General features: G+C 40.1%; 1 protein-coding gene across 2 annotated transcripts in view; it reads right to left on the reverse strand.

Moving 5' to 3' along the window:
- ACVR1 (activin A receptor type 1) overlaps positions 1 to 17,323 on the reverse strand; it is a 127,720-nt gene that overhangs the window by 67,686 nt on the left and 42,711 nt on the right. Inside the window, exon 2 of one of the 2 annotated variants that reach the window (XM_059394001.1) lies at positions 9,333 to 9,513. The gene's annotated coding sequence lies outside the window, so the exon portion shown is untranslated. Of the gene's footprint in view, positions 1 to 9,216; positions 9,514 to 17,323 lie in introns of both variants that reach the window. The other variant, XM_059394000.1, reaches the window with a different exon arrangement.

Below are 17,323 nucleotides of genomic sequence, written 5' to 3' on the forward strand. Positions count from 1 at the left end.
CGGGTAGGGAGGATGTTAAATAACATAGATGTCAGTGCCAGGGAGGTCTCGCTCTCTCCTCCTTCTTCTTCTTCTTCTTCTTTTAGATAGGAGACACTACAGCATATTTCTGTGGAGGTATTTAAAAAAAAAAAAAACACCCTTTATACACTAGCTTGACCAAAGCGTTCCTTCTCATCCACACTACCCACACACTCAAGCCCATTCCTGCCTCAGAACTTGCCACCCCCGCCCCTACATTATATTACCCTACCATTATCTTCTTGATAGCACAGAACACTGTGAAAACTGCTGCTGATTTATTAGTTCATTGATTTTTATTATGTTTCTCCCCACGCCCCACTCCTTCCCCACACATCAAAATAGAAGTAGCATGAGAGTAAAAATTCTACCTAGCTTATGGCTACATCACCATTCCTGGCACATACTAAGCATTCCATATAAATTAAAACACATTAACTTTAACTTCTTAGTCTATGCTACACTTGGATTTAGATGGGGAGAGGGAAGTGAGGTTTAAGGAATTCTGTACACACTGGCAAAGAAATGACGGGGGGTGGAGAGTGTACCTTATCATCAATTGCATAAAGCAGCAACCAGATATTTTGAGATAAATTAAAAGATATCATTGGTAACTTAGATTTCAGTTTTCAAGGGTGTCATCCAAGAGAAGTAGCCAAACCAAAAGATGGCTGGCAGACTCCGGGTATACCAGACAACTCCCTGGTGGACAATATCCCATTTGGAAAGGCTTGCATGGATCTCTAGTTGCAGACACCAGCTGATCTGCCCAGAGCCATCCCCAGTGACCTCTGAGACAGCTTCTGTAACTTGGAAATACATCTTCTCGAGTCAGAAATTGACATATTATCTCCTCCTCCCAACCCCAGTCTTCTAACAGTTATTGATGCTATTTGGAAAGCCATGTTTCCATGCCTATTAATAACCTTCAGAAAGAACCCCAAGGAAGTGTCAAGAGAAAAACAGATCTGGCTGGTGGAAGCCGAAGACTCAATCAGAGTTACAATTAGCAATTAATATATTTGAACAAAAAGAAAGTTGTAACATCTTCTGTTTCATATGTTATCTGTCCAGGAAGCTTAAAACAAAATACTTTGCCAATGAATTCAAGAAATGTTTAATCAAGAACACTGGTCTTTACAGAGAAGAACACTATTAGAAGACCTCTTTATCTACTTAAATAGACCAGCACCAGCTACTAACTTTATCTACACATTAATGATGCCAAGGAATTTTGCCTTCAAGGCTAATATCCTTAAACCTTTATAGTTATTTACATCTTTTTAAAGTTTCTTCAGATGACTCTTCCAACAGCAACTACCTCACTCTACTCTAAAATAATGGAATAACTCATTAACAATCTTTCAAAAGACTTTTCTTAGTGGTCAGTCTTTCTCTCCCCCCTCCCCCAACCAGAATGTGATTAATGGAATTCTCTCACAACTTCGCTTGAAATATGCTTTTGCCAGTCGAGCAGCTAATTGTGGTATGACTCAACAAATGCACAGCTGTTCATTTAAATATATCCATCAAAAGTATAAATACGATCATGAGAAAGAAAATGAACTGTGTACCAGGGTCAGTGTACAAGCTGAACGGGTTAGCCCTGAAGTAACCACAACAGAAAACAAGGAGAAGGGGAGATGGAGCCGAGAGAGAGTCTGCATACCAGAGAGAAAGAGATCAAAAAACTGATGTAACTGAAAAACCACGCGCCCAACCCAAACTCTCAACCGGTCGAAATAAGAAATTAATGGCAAGTTAAAAGTAAAAACAAATGTGCTCTACTATGTGGAGAACGAAAGGATATCTGGGAAATGGCTGATGCCCCAAGTACTCTGAGGTAGAAAATCTACGGGCCAGAAATGAGGAACCCAATCTGTTATTAAAAACAAAACAAAGACCCTAAGGCAGAGGAAAACAGGAGGAACAGGATTCTTACCTCAGTCCTCTCTCCACAACCTACCAAGACTGATTATGAAATCATGAGATGTAGGAATCCCTCCAATCGTCCCAAAGCAAATCACTGGAAAATACCACCCCATACCAGGCAACATCTGTAAGAGGCCCTATTGTACATGAGGGTGCCCCCTGAACACGAGGGAAAGGAAATCAAGAGAAGGAAAACAGAACGTGAAGAGGGGCCAAGGGAACGCTGAATAAGAGAAAAAAGGCCTAATCAGCCCCACAGACCTCATTCCTTCCTTGTTCCTCCAGGATGGGCCTGGAGACCCGTCAGAAGAGGAGAAGCAAAGGCAGTGAAAAGACATGGGAGCCTCTCCTCTTTTAATATGTAATTCAAAATAATAATAAACAAAATGAGTATCTAATCCATGATGATGATTTCCAAGCTTTCCCTGAACTATCAAAACCAAGTTCTTGCCAAAAAATCATCCCTCTGGTAGTAGGGGGCTCTCGCTTAGCCTGACCATTCAGTCATCTTGCCAGGAAGCCATTCATGTTCTCCATATTTAGAGGAAAACCTCTCACGTAATAATTATTATTATCATTATTATTATTATTATTATTTCAACAACTACCACCAGCCACAACCCCTAGTCTTCCCACACCTACCTTCTTCACCTTTCATAAAAGACTTTCTAGAAAAAGCAATCTACACAACTTTTTCCACAACCTCTATCCAGTCCATCACCAAAGCAGCTCATTGGATATGTAATGGAGCTTCTTCAAAATGTGGACTCTCAAGCCTCAACCCAAGATTTTGAGTCGACTGACCTGAGATGGGGCCTAGGAACTCCCAGTCCCACAGCAACTCAGGTGCTTCTGAGAACGCTGACGGTGGACTCACTTGCCCATTCTGCAACATCACGGTGCTGAAGACCCCCTTCTGCCCCAGGTTCCTCCCTGGTTGGGATTCAGAAGCTCCACTCTCTCTGGATCTTCGCTTTTATGGTTTGGACCTTCTCGGCTTCCTTAGAGTTTTCCTCTTCTGCCACTCATCACTTAAATCTTAGTTTCCCACAGAGGCTCACATCTCACCTCACTCTTCAATCAAGGTGGTACCCAATCCCCGAGCTTCAAGACCACTGTGCTGAGCCTGAACCACCAGGCAGAGCATGGAATCGCCTGTTCTTTACTCACATCCACACCTCCCCACACCATCGAATCCTTATTACTTTCTTCTCTTACCGTACGTCCTTGGTTTTTCCACTGTTTATTCATTTTAAAAACCATATTACAGATATTTCAAATTACATAGAAACTAAAAAGTATTTTTTAAAAACCCTACTCTGACCTCCTACTTTTAATTATAAAGCACCATCCTACCACCCAGTTTGAAAAATAAGCCATCTTATTTACTCTACTCTGCCCATTTTCTTCCTGAGGTAGTTTGATGAGAATCCCAGATGTCACATCATTTCACCCACAAATTCTCTCATAAATAAAGGCTTTTTCTAAATACAACTATAAAATCAACATCTTACCTAACAAAAATTAAAATTATTCCTTAAAAGTATTAAAAGTATTCCATCTCCAAATATCATCTAAAAGCTAATCAGTGTTTAAATTTGCCCAATTTTCAACTATAACCATCTCCTGCACTTACCCACCCCCTGCCCCCACCAAAAAAAAAAATTGCAGGGAGAACAGGAATAGCATACTCATAAGAAGTTCTTCTCATTGCTTTTCAGTTATTGTAATGAGTGGCTCAGTGCTGAGATTGTGGCAGTATTGAGAATACTCTGTATATAACATGGCAGAAAGCTAACAAGTTACTGTGGCACATTTGAATTCTGTCATCTCCTGCTGGTTCGGAGAACCAGAATTCTCCATGTGAAATACAGGTAGTAACAGAGGAAGTTAAATAAGAGCTTCATCACCTGATTTTTGAATTGGAAGTACCAGTATGAACTCACGACATGTTTTCTGTGTTGTTGTCCTCTGTCCACTAAAAGGCCTAGAAACAATGATCTACCCAGTAGCAGTAAGCATGACTGGTGCCCAGAGAGTGGTGTTAAAACACTACTTCCCACTCAAAAAATAAAAGAACAAGTTGAATTGAACTATGAGGTTGCAACCACCAAACCCAGCCAGTAGGAAATCAGAGGTAAAATGGACAGATTCTTCAACAGACAGACTGTAAGGAAAGGGCCGCCGGGGGAATCTGATGTTTAAGAGACTTAATAAGACATAAAATAAAAACTAAAGTACAGTGGCTAAATATGTATACATGGGTGATAAAACCATAAAGAAAGACAACAGAACAATTACTACGGAAGTCATGAAAGCAGTGACTGACTTCTGGAGGGGGAGAGGAGCTATGTCCCCTCTCCCCACCGGGGGGAGGGGAGACTGCTAATATTCTGTCTCCTGATCTGTGTGGTGGTCACAAAAATACTCCCCGTATAATAAATTAAAAATAAAAAATAATAATAATATAAAATTAACAATAAATATAAATAATAAATGAAAATACCTTACAATACTTAACTAAGCTATATTATTATAAATAATAAATGAAAATACCTTACAATAATTAACTAAGCTGTATGGATATCTGCATCTGTGTCTTATTTTACAATAAAAAGATAAAAAGAAGATAAAAACAGAATGTGTCCTGTTAAAAACAAAAGGTGCAGACTAACAGACACACATACACTGAGGGAGTAAAAGCACTGTGTATCATGTATACACAAAAATCTGCCCAGGTTTGTGTCACAAATAAGTTTTTGTAATATATTCCTGAAATATCAACAATTTTTTTAAATATTTTATTTATTTATTTATTTGTTTGTTTATTTTCCAAAGAGCAAGAGAGAGCACAAGCAGGGGTACCACAGGCAGAGGGAGAAGCAGGCTCTCCACTGAGCAAGTATCATAATCTAGGACTCAATCCTAGGCCCCTGAGACCATGACTGGAGCCAAAGGCAGACGTTTAACCGACTGAGCCACCCAGGCATCCCATGAAATATCAACTATATGTTATCTTCAAATAGGAAAACTGTTTTCTCACGTTCCAAGTTTATTCATTTGAAATAGAGAAATAGGCATCGGTTACCTAGTCATAACCAGAAGTCAAGTATTAAATACAATTATTACAATAGCTTTTGATAAGTTGGTCGTTCCCCTCTCTTCCTTCAATTATATGTTTCATATATATATGGTCGAGGATATAGATAGACTGTAGATTCCAAATCAATGTTTCCCAAATACTGTCAATATTATCCTCCAGCAAAAAAAAAAAAAACTGACATCAAAAAGATGTGAGCCCTTCGCAAAGTATCTATATGTATAACACAACCCCATTCATAGTATTAGCAGGTTTTCTTCTCAGAGGGGAGGAGTGGTGAATAGATACGACTATTTTAAAGTTCTTTGTTTTTTAAAAAAAAAAAAAACCTCACACATAAAAATAGACATGAATATTCTGTAAAATAGAACTTTAAAATTCTGTCAAAGGAAACTTAAATATGAAAATTTTGCGAAATTGAACAATCCCCAACACAAGGTAAAATACACATAAGCTTCAAGAGTTCAAAAACTGATCCTGGTACACGTATGGGCAGAGAGATCAATGAACTAAATGGATATCCCCAAAAGAGACCGAAGTGTACAGGAGAATGTATAATACAAACGAAATCAAAGAGGAAAAGATGGAACTATTCAGTAAAATTGGGAAAACTGACCACTCTGACAAAGACCACTGATTTTCCATTAAAATTCCTTCTTGGTTGCTTCTTGGGTCCATGCTGACCTGCAGAGACCACACTCCCCACTCTCCCATGCAGCTACATATGCCCCAAGACTAAGTTCTCACCAATGGAAATAGAAGTGGTGTGTGTCCAACTTCTGATCACTTGCCCTGGACTTTCTCCTTTGTCCTTCACATGGAGGGAGCCCAGATATGGTGCAAGCCATCTATGACCATGTGCATAACTACAGTGACAATTGCACAGAAGAAACATGAGTCTCAATGACTGGTGGCTATGGGAGGTTCTGCTGACCTGGTTTGCTCACACAGGACTGTTTAGTAAGAAAAAAATCAACTTCTATGCTGTTTGAACCATAACATAGCCCTTGGTTACAGCAACTCAGCCTTAGCCTAATAAATAGAGCATCCAGAGAAAAATTCAGTTTTGATTCATACCTAACATTCCAGATGGATCAAAGATTTAAACCTGAAAATGTAACCACAACACAACATCCAAGGAACCATGAGATAGGTTTTTAGCCACAGAAAGTTTATCTGTTTAGCTCTACAAGTCACTATGAACATCTGCTACTGATGTCTCTTTCACTACAATGTAAGTACCATAGAACAAGAATTGGGATGGGTTTTCTTCAGTGTTCTATATACTGCTGCCTAGACAAGTGCCTAATACCTACAAGGCATTCCATAAGCAGCTATCGAATGAATACATTGATAAATATAAGTGTACTAATTTTTAAATAATCTGCACAGCAAAATAATTCTTATTTTTGTACAAATGACAACATATAAATATCACTTACCACACTTTATTTTGTTAAGGCACAGGTGTTTCTTTAAACTGATAATAGATCAATAACCCAATGGGTAAACAGACTAAGTACACAAACACAGGGGGAACACAACAGGAAATACAAATGGTCCTTAAAATTATGAAAAGATGCTCAGTATCAATGAAAATAAAAATACAAATTAAAGCTACATTAAACTATCATTTTTCACCTATCCATTTGGCAAAGTACCTATCCATTTGACAATCATACTGTGATCAGCAGAGTTTGAGGAAACACCCATTGCTGCTGAAATCTAAAACTGGGGCGCCTGGGTGGCTCAGTCGGTTAAGTATCTGCCTTCAGCCCAGGTCATGTTCCCGGGGTCCTGGGATCAAGACCCATTTCAGGCTCTCTGCTCAGCAGGGAGACTGCTTCTCCCTCACCACCCCCACTCATTCTGTCTCACTCTCGCTCTCTCAAATAAATAAATAAAATCTTAAAAAAAAAGAAAAAAGAAAAAAAGAAATGTAAGAAAAAATATATAAGAAAAAAAGAAATATAAAACTTTGCAAGCTCGATGAACAGAGTAACCTGGCAATAAATTTCTACCAAATTTAAAATGTTTGTAACTTTTGACACAGCAATTCTACTACTAGAAATGGATCCTATGGATATACTCATAAACACGTTAAAATGCTATCTGTACAAGGTTATATTCCCTAGAGCCCTGTTCATAATAATAAACAACAGACTAGAAGTCATCCAGGTGCCATCGACATAGCACTGGTTAAATAAATTATAGCATATGTCCACAGTGGAATACTAGGCATCCATTAAAAAAGAATGCAGTATTAATATAGAAGATCTTCCAAGAAATATTATCGCAATAAAAAAAGGCACAGAACAGTGTATATTGTTACCATCGGGGTTTAAACACACACACACACACACACACACGCGCGCGCGGGCGCGCGCCCAAGTGGCTAAGTTCATTAAGCATCTGGCTTCAGCTTAGGTCATGATCCCAGGTCCTTGGATGGAGCCGAGCCCCTCACAGGCTCTCTGCTCAGCAGGGAGTCTCTTTCTCCCTCTAACCCTTCCCTTGGTTGTATTCTCTTGCACTCTCTCTCTCTGTCAAATAAGTAAATAAAATCTTTAAACACACACAAATAAAACCCTGCAATAATCTAAAGGTTATGTGCCGGTATATTATATATGCCTTTAAATCTCCAAAAGAATACACAAAGAACTGGTAACAATGACTGACTCTAGGAAGAACAACTGGACGGCTGGGAGATGGGAGGAGTGAAACTTGTATTTCTTCACTCTTTCGTACCTTTTTAATCTTATAAACAGTGATTATATCACTTTCCTAAAAACAAGTGTTTTATAAAGAAACAAAAATAAAATATTCATCCCCAATTCCAGATATCTGAAAACTTCTCTGGCAATTCTCACTGTCAAACACACTAGGGAACTACTGAGCTGAACCATCTTAACCCTGTTTCATAATTAAGAATCACAGGGTTAGCAATTAACAAACACCACCATCTCTTCCTCCGTCACATAAATGCATATGCGAAATAAAGTCAGCCTCTTAATTCCATCCCTGTTATTTATTATTTCCTCTTAAAACTAATTCAACCTTACACCACCTTAAATGGGCATGAAAATCTCTCAAAATGCTCCAAGGATAGTAGCCAGAACCAACAACTATACAAATATATTAACACAGCCTAGTGCCAAAGTTCCTTCCAGGCATCCAGAAGATGAAAATCGGACATAACGGACACTTCAGCAACAGCCCAAAGCTGTGCATCATGTGCCTTGGGAAACAAAAACTCACATCATTAAAGACTAAAAAGTCCAATGTCAACAGCCGTGGCTTTTGTTTTGTCCCTCATGTGAAAGGTCTCCCCGCCCCCCACCCCCCGCATCCCCCTTTAAATTACAGGCTAACCCCTCACTTGAGGACTGGTTATTATGTTACAGCCTTATAAGGAACACTAAGCAGTCATTTAGACTGAGATTCTGCTTAAAAGGGAAAATGTCCATAGCTTATGGACTGGAAGGAAAAAGCAAATTGTAAAACAAAATGTGGGGACATGTTCGTCAATTCTGAAACATAATTAATATGCAGATTTTATATGTAATACGGTAAGATTTGTGTGTGGAAAGTATGTGTTCCAAATTAGTGGCTACGGGTAAAAGAGGATGGCAGGGAGGAAATTTTACCTATGTATATGTCTGTTCTTTATACTATTTTGTACTATTTGAAATTAAATAATCAAGGGGCGCCTGGGTGGTTCATTCATTTCAGTGGCAGTTTTGCCTAGGATGGTGATCTTGGGGTCCTGGGACTGAGCCCCATGGGCTCTCTGCTCATCAGGGTTTCTGTTTCTCCCTCTGCCTCTGCCCATTCCCCTGCTCCTGCTCTCTATCTCTCTCAAATAAATAAATAAAATCTTTGAAGGGCGGGGGGGGGGGGGGGGAGGAAAGTGGCCCTCTGAGGGGAAAAGAATGGCAGAAGTATTTTATATTTATTGATAGTTTTTTTAATAAAGTGGCCAGTGGTAAAGAATACCTAAGCAGCTCTACCCGAAAAGGAAAAAAAAGAGAGAGAGAAAAAGAGAAAGAGAGAAGCCCCCCTTCCAGGCCATGCAAGAACTAGAAGAGTTAGGCTAGAGTCCTACCCTTTTAATACCGGATTCATTTAAACCAACAAAATCATCACTGTGGCTAAGAATTTACCGTGTTAGATTTGATCTCTGCCAAAGAGCATTAAAAGAGGTGATTTGTTGAAATGGCTCTAGGGCTGGCTCTGGCAACGCCGCTCGGAGAGCTCCTGGGGAAGCTGACTCAGCTACCTTAGAGCCCGCGCCTGGTCATGTCCTCCCACAGTCCCGCAGGCGGTGCGCTCTGGCTCCGAGCTAGGCTCACTCGTTCACCGTTCACCGGAGACTAAGGCCGCGGCACGCGCTCCTGGAGTCATGAGAAGTTCTCCAGCCGTTCTGCTCTGGTGATGTGAGGATCCCAAGCGGCTCAGGGCTGCAGAGGGGAAGAAGGAAAACAAGCTGAGCAGAAGAAAATTCAGCAGTTGTGAATGTGCTGGCTGAAGGAAGCGCACACTTGACAAGCCTTTCCATGGGACTGCAAAACGAAGGGCAATTTACAACTGAAGCAAATAAGGAAAGGGGTTGAAAAACAACGACATGCAGTATGTCGAGGTCACCGATCTGCGCTGGTCTTTAAATATTTTCTAAATGACACAAAACGCAGTAAGATCTGCAGTTGGTAAATTTCAAAATCGAGTTCCTTTAAAGCCATATACCATGGACTCCAGCCAATTACAAAAACAAACGAAAAGCAATGGCTTCGCATATATTAATTATATATACTTGGTTAAAAACAAAAGACATTTGAACGGTACACAAGTATAGAACGATAAGTCTCTCTCCAGACCCCCCCAGTCCTCCTAGAGACACCCCATTGTACCAAAGGAACCGGTTTCTTGTGTGTCCCACCCAAAAAGGATCTGGTTTAGGTCCACTTTCAACCACCATTCTCAGCTGTAATAGAACTAGTTCAAAGGCTCAGAAAACAATGGTGCGGAGGGAGCACCAAACGGAAGGGAAGGGGCTCTAGATAACTGAAAAACAAAAAGCCACCCAAGCTCCCCTTTCCTTTAGGAAGACTTTAAAAACATCAACATTTGCCAAAGGAAGAGGAAATTTTTATTAGAACCAAACTTTTCCATTCAAATAAGTCACACAAAACACTGAAGAATTTACTCCTTTCAAAAAACAGCACTTTTTTTTTTAACCTCGAGGAATATTTTGCCAAGAAAACGTTCATGTAAATAAATTCAAATGGAAAACAAACCCAAAATACAACATTCCTCAATAATTATTTGAAAGGAAAATCACAACCCTGAAATTAAAGGGAAATGTTTTATAAGTAATATCAAACCTTTCCTTGCTTCAGTTTAAAGTAAGGCTCATAATCAATTTGAAAAGATAGTCTAGACATGTAAAAGGCACACGAAAAATAAGACAACAATAATTATCCCCCCAAAATAGAAAGGTCAACCAGAAATTTCATATCTACAGCTATCATTTAGGAAAGTTAGAGTAAAAATCCATTTCTGGAGTGGACATCCTTAAAAACAAACACATTAACTAAGCAGAAGACACAACCTCCACTTTCAGAACAAACTGCTAAAATCCTGGTATTTTCTGAGAGGCGGGGGCCAGAAAAATTTGGCGGACTGACACTGAGGTTGCTTTCCCCTGTGCCAAATCTATGTAGGGGGCCATTGCTAAGCTGCCCTGCCGAGGGTTTACCAAGTTATAGGTACTGTCTGGTGGCGGGGGGGAGGGTTTAGAGAGTAAGAAAATAAGGAAACACTGGTGCATATTTCTTTGATTCTTTCAAAAAAAGAATCATCAGAGAAACTGTCAAAGTTTAACTTTTTAATTACAAAGGTGCTTCTATTTCCTTTCCAACTTCCAGCCCTACCTATTACCTTAGCTGCATGGAATTCTTTAAGACCGTGCGCTCCCGCCTCTGTTCAGCCTTCTTTAATGATTCTTATATTTTCCAGGTCTTTCCATTCTGACTCCTCTGGCATTTAGATTCTTTATGACTCAACTTGGCACTTAATCCTCTGCCTTGAACTAGGTTTGTCTCAAAACCAATTTAAAATTAGGAAAGAATCATATATTATCCTTCTACTATATTCTTTCTTTCCCAATACCTAATAGATAGGTGGTGCTCAAGAGTTGCTAGATAAAACTAGAGTCTTCAAATTAAACATAATTTAATATTTGTTTTAGAATGCATCAGGTTCTCAAATAACCTGTGGATTGAAGTCAAAACTGTGGTGTATTGTAAGGAGGAACAGGTTGGTAAAAAGGGAGCCAAAGAATCTGGAGCAAATTCCAGGTATTTAACTCTTAAATGTTCTACACAGGACCCATCTCCACACAAATACACTTCATGCCAAGAAGCAAGCTTGGCAGATCCTGAAAGGCAGTGGGAAGCAGTTATGTTCAAAACCCCAAGAATGGTTAATAAAAACAAAAACAAACCAAACCAAAAGAGATGTGCACCAATTAAAATCAGTGCTATAAAATAAGTATCGATGTAGCAAACTCCAGCAACTTGTCACAGAACTTCCACTGAGCCGAGTTTTTTCTAAAACCACAGCCAACTCCTTTGTTTGGTTCACTGAGGTTTAACTATTGGCAGCTAATCACATTGTGCGAAAATCTGACCCTTTATAAAGGTTAGAGGCACATTCCTCTCCAGTGGTGGAGAGTAAGGAGAAGGAAAGGGGGAAAAGAGAAAAAAAGAAGAGCTCTTATTCCAACTGTGGGTTTAACATAGCAGTTGTTTTTCTTTAATGCAATTTAAAAGAACATGCATAGTTTCTTAAAAGTTACTGTATTATGATGGGACCTGAGTAACAGGAAAGCATAAAAGGTACTTAAAATCAAACAAGTTCTTGGCAGTCAACAAAGCAGCTAAGCAACAGGAAGAAAAAAAATTCAGGGCAGGTTTTCTCAGCTATTTAATTATAACTGCATCCTTGGCCTCTAGAAATTGTAGCTTCCAAATACTGCAGATTTCAAGACAGCACTCCTTGTGTGGCGATGGATGTTAATTACACTTATTATAGCGATCATTTTACAACATACACAAATATCAAATCATTGCGTTGCATACCTGAAACAGATATTGTTATTTACCAATTATACTTCAATTTTTAAGAAAAAAAATTAAAAGTCATCATCCCATACCTTCCCTGTTTATCCAACCAGCTGCATAACCCAAATAAACCGTGGTGGATCTTGCTGTCAAATTACTCTTAACTGCAATTACTTTAAGAAGCAGCATATGGTTGCAAGAACATGGACTTAGGAAAGAGCCAAACCCAGTTTTCCAACCTACTTAATGTGATCTTCTCCCAAATCACTGAACCTCTGGCAGTTTGTTTTTCTTCCCATGAAACAAAGTAAATGCCTTCCATCTTTAACAGTTACTAATAATGCCAGCTATCATTTAGTGAGCCCTTAGTTCCAGAATTTTGCTAACCACACACTTGCATCATCTGATTTAATCCTAAGAGCACAAAAATTGAGATGAAGGCATTAGTTTTCCCATTTGAAAGATAAAACAATGTTAGAGAGGTTAAGTAAAACTGCCCAGGATCACAGTTTTTTTAAAAAGATTTTATTTATGTATGTATTTATTTATTTATTTACTCATTTGAGAGAGAACACAAGCACAGGGAGGGGCAGAGGGAGAGGAGCAGATTCCCTGTTGAGCAGGGAGCCCCCTGTGATGCAGGGCTCGATCCCATGACCCTGAGACCATGACCTGAGCCGAAGGCAGACCCTTAACAGACAGAGCCACGCAGGCGCCCCATCACATTTTTGTAACAAGTGGAAAAAACCCAAGAATCAATTCAAGTTTTGCTGACTCCAAAATCTATGTTCTTAATTGCCAATAAGTAAAATTGCATCTTGACAGTTTGTAAGAACTGCACTTAATGTTCATAGTAAATACTCTTAGTCCCCTCTCCTGTTTTCTACTCCTTAGAATAGTAGAAGTATGAAAGCACTGTGGTAGGCAAAGAAGCACACCAACCCCAAACAATAACACCAATCATCTACAAATCACTCGACAAATGTCCTCTCGTTCTGGCTCTAAAATAACATTGCTACCACCAAGCATATAAATGTCGGGTATCATTGAAGAATTACCTATTCCAGACACTTGAATATATAAGAAAGACGGGTATGATCGCTTAGTAATTCTGGAGAAAGGCAATGGGGATATCAGCCGTTCCCAAGATCCCCAGTCTCCCAGTGGAACAAAACTAGGCCACATGCCCGAGACAACTGATAAACTCAGGGGACGCTGCAGAGCAGAAAGAACAGGGAAAGCCGCACGAAGCTGAGAAAAAGATAAACTGGCGACTGAATCGGGAAGTAGGGAGGAACGTGGAGATACAGCAGATCCCCTTCTCCGGGGGTTTCCAAATTCTCCATAGATCTTCATCTTTGGGATTTAGGGATGAGAAATGTGCATTTCCAGGAATTTCTCCAGAAATACTCTCCCAATTATAGTTCTTCTTAAAATACTTCCAAATATTCTTCAGCCACTATTACAGATCTTTTTTAAAATGTCACCTAAGTAAGAAATAATGGTATTTACAAAAAACTCTAGCCTGTAACAAATACTCAGATGCTAGAAATGCCAGTGAACATTATTGGGTAGTATTCCAAGAGCTGGCCAAATCCAGCCCGCAGTCTGTTTTGGTAAATAAATGTTTTATTGGAACACAGCCCCACTTGTTCATTTGACGTATAGTCATGGCTGCTTTCATGCTCAAACAGCAGAGCTGATAGTTCTGACAGAGTCCATATGCTTTGCAAAGCCTAAAATATTTGCTATCTGGCCCTTCAGAGAAAAAGTTGCTTGACCCCCGCAATGACCTGCAGTTTGAATCTATGCGGAAGGTTAACAGCATTGCACAGCATCACATGTTGAAATGGCCATTTTAAAGACTTCTGCTTCAGAAACGTATTTTTTGGAATACCATGCACAGGATTTGTATACAATATGCTATGTATATAAACTTATTTTATTTGCAAGGATGACTCACCAGTAGCAGCAGACAGGGCCACAAACACATATTTATAACCTAGCAACAGCTACACGCAATCACGACCGATTCTCTCCTCTGGGCTCCGGCCCTGTCCTGGCTCTGGGAAACGTCAATCTTATGCTTCCCTCCGCAGGCTCGCGTTCAACTTGACATCAGCGGATTCCTTCGATCTACCACTGCCTCTATGTTCATTGTTTAATTCTCGCAGGAGAACTGCCACACTTCTTCCCATCTACCTGATTTCTTAGCTGACTGTTTTGGGCCATCTGGAAGGACAAAAACTTCCCAAGAAATTCTGGGAAGGAACTCTGCCATGGAAATAACGATTCTCTTCAGGTGTACGGAGACTAAGTGGAGATCGAACCCCCTACACTGGTAAGGGACAGAAGAAAAAGAGTTGAGCGCAGGAGGCAGAAGGAGGAAAAACAAAGTTCAGGATGTTTTAAGGAAAAGACTAAGTTCTGTCCCAACGCCTAGAGAGAAGAGCAACCTAAGTGGAGATAAAAAGAAGATGAAATTTCCTCATGCTGTGGCCCCAGTGATAGATTTAAGGCCCAAATATCACAGCATCTTTCTCCTTCTAGAATTTCAGTTATAATTTGGCTGAGATGAAAGATATTCACTGTGAATTATGACAGGAGTAAGTGTCATTAAGCACCAAACTATTCTGAAGATCACCTGCTTACAGTTCATAATCTCAAACACCCTCATCTAAAGTGGCTGGGCGGGGGTCCACCAAAATCCCATTTACCCATCTGTGCAACCAAAGATGCATTTATTTGTGCCAGAAGTACAAAGCATAAGAACCAAGGGTGAAACACGAGGGAACAAAGGCATTGGGATATAGCAGCACCAAACGGATCCCAGGCTTGAATCAGAGAGTCCCAGGCTGAATCCCAGCCCTGCCAATCATGTAATCTTGGGCCAACTGTCTGGGCCTCAGTCTCTCCAGGCAAAATGGGCATCATGACTTCCTCACAGAGTTGCCACATGTGACATCCACGGCCTACAGGGGGTTCTAATGAATGGTAGCTATTATTGTAAACACAGAATTTAAGAAGCAGGTATAAGAAGAAGAGAAGAGAGAGTGACAAAGAGAGAGAATCACAAGGGTTGACATTACGTTGAATCATTTGAAAATGCTGTCATTTGACCATTTTGCCTCATAAAAATAAGCAATTTTTAAATATAGATTATAAAGGGCTCTGTAGGGAAGCCTGAAAGGAGACAGCATGAAAGACTAATACCCCATCCTCATTCCCCAACTGGTGGCAGCTCAGAAGAAATCCAGACACCAGATGGGAAGGCTGCAGACTAAAATAGAATACCCCTTAGTCAACTCCTCACTAGAGAGGAGGTGTGACTTCAGGGAAGAGCAGATTCAACAAAAGACAGACAGACACACACACCTCACTCCTAGGTAGCCCACGTAACTTGCTCCTTCTCTCTTTCCTTTTCCGTTCCTGTCCTGTCCTTTCTTTTTGTTATTTCTGTCCCTAAGTGAAGCCCCACGGTGTCTTATTAACCAGTTGGGGAAAGAAATAGCATTTCTGCTCTGCTGATGTTACCAATTGCCCAGCAAGCCTTCAGTAGGCCTTGCAGCACAGCTGGCAGCTCGTAAAGAAATCCAGTGGGTCTGGGGTTGTCTGGCTGGCTCAGTCAGTTAAATGCCCAACTCTTGATCTTGGCTTAGTTCTTGATCTCACAGTCACAAAATCGAGCCCCATGCTGGGAACGGAGCCTACGTTAAAAAAAAGAAAGAAAAAGAAAAGAAGGAAGGAAGGGAGGAAGGAAAGGGAAAAGAAATCCAGTGGATCCACTGCATTTTCCCTGTTATTTTTCTGTCTTCCCTTCATACTGTAGGTGTTAATTTTTTCAAGTCCTCTTAGCCCTCCCCCAAGCTAATGGGTCTGTGGTTGATTCATGGCGTCATGTCAGTTCCTAGATGCGATCTGAGTTTCAAGACACCCCACTAGCCCAAACCCAACTAGCTCCATCCCAGCTCTCTCTCCCAGAAAGGTTCTAAGTGAGAAATCAGAACACCTTGTGTCCCGAGGGATGAATTACAGGTAGAGGTAAGAATGGAGGAACATGTCATTTCTTCCCTCCTCCCAACCCATACTCTCCAAACAGAAGTAGACTTCCCTAATTAGATTGCTCTTCTCTGTTGGGTCAGCTTTCACGAACGTAAATCCAATTTCGGCAGCACCGCCGCAATCCCCATTTACCGTGTTTCCTCTGTTGTCTCAGAGTAATGTGGCAATCCTTGATGATTACCCTCACACACAAAACTATGGAGGCTTTCATCAGCTGATGATCTCAAAGCATTTTTACAAGAGTTCGCAGGGATGCCTCCCACGTGGGCCAGAACCAGACTTTCTGGTTTTCTGATGGGGTGTCTGGCGTTTTGTTTCTCCTAAGCTTTACTCTAGAGTTCCTGTGTTTATATCCTCACTAGATAGACATTAGCAAAGCTTCAACAGGGAAGCTTCTTGGAAGTAGGGGCTCTGTGTATCCAATATCCTGCTGTAACCTCCATAACCTAGTCTAGCATCACACCAGATCTACTTAAATATTTGTGGAATGAATGAAGCTTAAAATTATAGAAACATCCAAAGCATTAATAATTTCAATGTCATAAACTTGTTAACCTAAAGCTTCTCTATCATTAAATGGCTAAGCCTCTACCCTAGACTTAAATTTCAAAACAGTGCAAAATGTACTAAAAACTCTTACTTGAGTGGAACAGGCTAACATAAAGGAACATATTTAAAAACTGTAGAAAAAATTCTATTTCATAAAAGCAGTTCTCACTTTAGAATGGTAGTAAGTTTTCTTAATACATTTACTAACAAAACATCTCCAAAATGAGGTTAAGTTTTTCAAAATTGTATCTATAGAAATTTCCGGAAACACTGATAGGACTCCTGCAAAACAGGAAAAAAGAGAACTAAAGCTTTTAAAAACCATTCTTCCAATCTCTTCTTGAAAATATTTATGTCATCTACCAACCTAAATAAAATTTTCACCAGATCCCTCTCCCTAATTAAGGTTCACTGAGAATAAACTGAATAAAAGGCAATCAACATTCTTTTTCTAATTGTTTGGCCTAATGTATTATTTGCCCACAGGCACATAGACATTTCCAAGTCTAGGCGGGGAAACTGCTTGCCCCCCCATGAG

This window comes from Mustela nigripes, chromosome 3 (assembly GCF_022355385.1).
Source record: "Mustela nigripes isolate SB6536 chromosome 3, MUSNIG.SB6536, whole genome shotgun sequence".
Classification (NCBI taxonomy): domain Eukaryota; kingdom Metazoa; phylum Chordata; class Mammalia; order Carnivora; family Mustelidae; genus Mustela; species Mustela nigripes.